Raw genomic sequence first — 4,575 nt, 5'->3', positions numbered from 1 at the left:
ATCGCGAGTTTTATACTGCATTATTTATTGACTTTTTGATAGATTTCATCATTATCTGTGATGAATATTATTTTAAAGTTTCTCACATAATCCTGTGAAGTTTATAATTTTTTCAGTAATTTTTAATAATTTTATTTAGGCGTTTTTCTGTAAAGAATCTCGCAAAAATTTCCCAGATCGAACTCATTTGTGAATTTTCCTCTATCCTCGCGTCAACACTAACTTCAATCGCCACCCATACTGAAGTTTGTTTCTTTCAATTCGTGTCTCCTATCCGACTAAATCCAAAGCTCATCCTTACACTTGTTGTATTCCGAGAACCTAATAAAAATGAACCCGATGCATATCCAGAAGGACTTGTCACTTCTTTTCAATACAATGGAATGTGTCGTTTTTCTTGATATTCAATTCGGGGGAATCAGAAAATAAAATTCTTTTGGATGTCATTCCAAATTATTGCATTAGACTATTTATCGCTTTTAAATTGTTAATTTTTATATTTTTTATACTTTTTTTCATTTTATTAAATTATTTCTTGTTATTCGCTCTGCCGCCGAAAATATGGATACACCTGTTTTTCGGCAGTCGCTAAAGTGCTTCAATTTTCATATCTTTAAAATAAAATTTGTTTCTTTATCATAGCATGAAGGTTTATCAATTTTGTGTCAAACAAGAACAATTTCAAGCCAATATGCCAACTTGATAAAAAGATATTTTTCTAACAAACACCCAATACGAGATTGCTTAAAAAAATGTTAATAACTCTGAAAATAATATTTTTTTTCCAGTTCTTAAGCGCATTTTTAATATTAAATATTGTGATACGACTCAGGAAACCACGGCTTTGACGGCCAAGGCCGTCAAATTTAACGAGTCGCTGTGTGCTGCCGGTCGGCGTGTTCTGTACAACTGTATTGTACTGTCCACATACATTAGTCATATGAACAGCGCATGCGTCAAAAACAGAACCATGAGTGTCGTCACTTGGACCATAAGCGCATGCGCACAATCTGTAAAAGTATACTTTTACGGCCGCGGCCGGCACAATATCCCCTCCAACAAACGAAAATTTAGCATCCCCCGAACACGCAGAGAAATTACGAAAACCTTTTGGTTTTTAATAAAATGAATTTCCATAGAACTTTTATGTCTCATTCAGACATTTGTAGAAGTTTTCGCCTACTTTTTAATAGGCTGAAATTAGTTTTAAAAATTCGTTAAAATTAATAAGAGTAAAATTATGAGAATATTCCAAAAGTCAATGTATATCACATTTTAGTCAAATTCAATTTGAGCCTATAATAGAATTTGGGTAAAACATTTTAAAAATATCTGAATAAAATCTTCAGGAACTTCAAAAAACTTTAGTGAGATATTTTATTGGAGACTGCACGTTAACATCTCAATTTTCCAAACAAAAGTACAGAATGTCTGGCAGAAGATGTGTGCAAATTGAAAGGAAGAATGAAAAAAATAATTTACGTATGTATAGATTAGGATTTACCTTTTGTGCAAGAAATAATTCTGTGCACATCACAAACAATACAGCAAAGTGTAAGCACATTAGTTTTTTAAGTAAATAAAAGTGTTACTTTTTAATTAATTTATTTTATAATATTTTTAATCTTAAAAAGCATATTTATTATTCATGAAATTTACGTGGCACTAAAATTAATTAACACTTATAACTAAATAATTAATAATAAAACATCTTGTAAGATGAAACACTACATATAAAAAACATGACAATATCCGGAAAATCAAAAGGTAATAATTAATATAAAGCAAAATTCAGAAAGAAATTGAAAAAAAAGGATTTGTTTACTTACCCGTTGTTTGTGGCTGTCACCTTAAACTTAACCTCCAAGGAACTACAGAAGAAATGAAAATGAATTTCTTTTCTTAAAAAATCTGCCCGCCTTGCAGGCACACTCTCCTCACGCGCTAGGCGCGCGGCTCGAATGTTTTAGCACGCCTAAGGCGTGCGAATGTTGGTTCTTGCGCTTCGCGCTCGATGATATATATTTATTTGGCGCTTCGCGCTCGATAATCTATTTAACTCGCGCTAGGCGCTCGATCTTTGTGCATAGACTTTTTAAAACTAAACGTGAAAGCATCGACAACAGTAATTTCGTAATCGTGAATTACCTTTTGTTAAAGCTTCTTCGGCTTTAAGGGGCTAGTGCACAAATAAAGACCCTTTTTTCAAAAATTATTTTTTAGTAGTAGACTTTATTACATAAAAGTGGGTTTCTCAGCATATTACAGTCCATATTTTCAAATGTAAAAAGATTAAAAAAAAATTTTTTTAATACTTCTCGCGGAGATACGCCAGCCCGAAAAAAATCGATTTTCATTCGGCGGACACGATAACTCCACTTCGGCTTATCTGAAACATGAAATCCAAAGAGATTCTTAAAAACTACATGCGTGGGTATCGAATGAACCTTAAATATTGAAAAATATTAAAAAATGAATTAATGGTAGAAGTTTTTGACTGTTTTTTTGCAACGTAAATTGTTAAAAAGAGTGAGCTGACCGAGGTTGAGATTGAATCCAACTGGGGCTTTACAGCAGCGAAGGCTTTGTTGCTTATGCGTGCAACGTCGTTGGCAGTAAGAATAGCTGAAGCCGGTTCAGGCATTGTAGGAGAGCGCTATCTAGGTCCACAGCACTTAGTTAAAGAACCGTCATCGACAACCTTCATTCGTTGAGCACAGGCAGGGTGGTGTGGGGTCTGACATCCTGGACACTGAACGTCATCAACCACAGACCACTTACAACCACGACACGTCTTCTCGACGTTCAACAATTTAGGAGGCATTCCTACACAGTACTCTCAAACACGCGCGTTATGAGGTTAGTTAATTATGCTAAAAAATGAAGCCTACTCGTAGAAAGAAAAGCAAACTCTTAATTTTCTAATTAAAATTCTATCAATAATTAATAGTTGTTGTACATTTACAAAGCAACATAAAAAATTGTCATCGAATGGACATTCCTAGTTGATTTCGAAAACAAATTAACTCGTAGGATAAACGTCAAACTCTTAATTTTCTAATTAAAATTGTTTAAATAGCGAATATATCTTGGAAATCTACAAAGCAAAATAGAAAGCAGTCATCAGATATACATTCTTGGTTGACTTCGTAAACGGATTTACTTGTAGAAAAAAGGGCAAACATTAAATTTTTTAATTGAAATTGTTTGAATAATTAATAGTTCTTGTAAATTTGCAAATCAATATAGAAAAGAGTCATCGGATAGACATTCTTAGTTGAGTTCGAAAACAAATTGATTCGTAAGATAAAGGCCAAACTTTTAATTTTTAAATTACAATTGTTAAAATTATGAATATTTCTTATGAATTGGAAAGCAATATAGAAAAGAGTCTCCGGATAGACATTCTTAGTCCACACCGTAAACAAATTGACGCGTAGAAAACCGACCAAACTTTAAATTTTTTAATTAAAATGGTTTAAATAAGTAATAGTTCTCGTAAATTTGCAAACTAATATAGAAAAGAGTCACCGGATAGACATTTTTAGTTGAGTTAGAAAACAAATTGATTCGTAGGATGAAGGACAAACTTTTAATTTTGAAATTAAAATTGTTTCAATAATTAATAGTTTTTGTAAATCTGCAAAGCAATATACAAAAGAGTTATCAGATAGACATTCTTAGTTGAGTTCGAAAACAAATTGATTCGTAGGATAAAGGTTAAACTTTTAATTTTGAAATTAAAATTGTTTAAATAATTAATAGTTTTTGTAAATTTGCAAATGTGACGGTCTAAATGAAAAGTCACTTTATTTTATTGTTGTCCTGACACAGATTCGCAGACCTGGTCAGATAGTTTATTCATTGAAACACAAGCTGCAGCCGTAGCAGTCAAACAAGGAATGAATCTGTCTCTCAGGCCCTGCAGGGTCGGTCCCTGGAATCCAGAGTACAGGCGATATCCCTTATCTTAGAAAGGGAGGGAGTTCTATCTCTTCTGAGCCTACGATACTATTCTATTTTATGAAAAAGCGTTGGTAAAGCTAGAATATTCTTTCTCATACGTTCACGCTTTACAGCTCCCCTGTTAGAGTGAATTTCTCCAGAAATTCTTCGTAGATATACAGATTATTTCCTTCTAAATTTAATCGGTTTATTATCTAGTTTACTTTCTAAGTCCATCGTAGGCGCACTTGCTGGTACATATGTTACTACATGCGGTGTCGTTTCATTGTTTAGGGGCCATCCATAAATTACGTAACGCAATTTCCCGACCATTTTGACCCCCCCCCCACCCTTATGTAACGCTTTTTCCGACTTTTCCCTGTAGTTTTTCGCCATTGTGTAACACTGCGCTGGATCCCCCCCCCCCCTATGAAGTGTTACGTAATTTATGGATGGCCCATTATCTTATTGGTGGTGCAACAAAAATTTATGCAAAGATTCTGAATAGATTTTCGCAATAATTTGCACACTCCGCACTTATAAAATGCAAAAAGTGTGATGAGAATCAACGAAGTATAGCCTAAGTAAGACAGAATGTTCGTCGCCTTTTCTTTCCAAGAATGAGATCGT

This window comes from Belonocnema kinseyi, chromosome 1 (genome assembly GCF_010883055.1).
Source record: "Belonocnema kinseyi isolate 2016_QV_RU_SX_M_011 chromosome 1, B_treatae_v1, whole genome shotgun sequence".
Classification (NCBI taxonomy): domain Eukaryota; kingdom Metazoa; phylum Arthropoda; class Insecta; order Hymenoptera; family Cynipidae; genus Belonocnema; species Belonocnema kinseyi.
The sequence above is the reverse complement of the archived record's forward strand: the minus strand, read 5'-3'. Positions refer to the sequence as shown.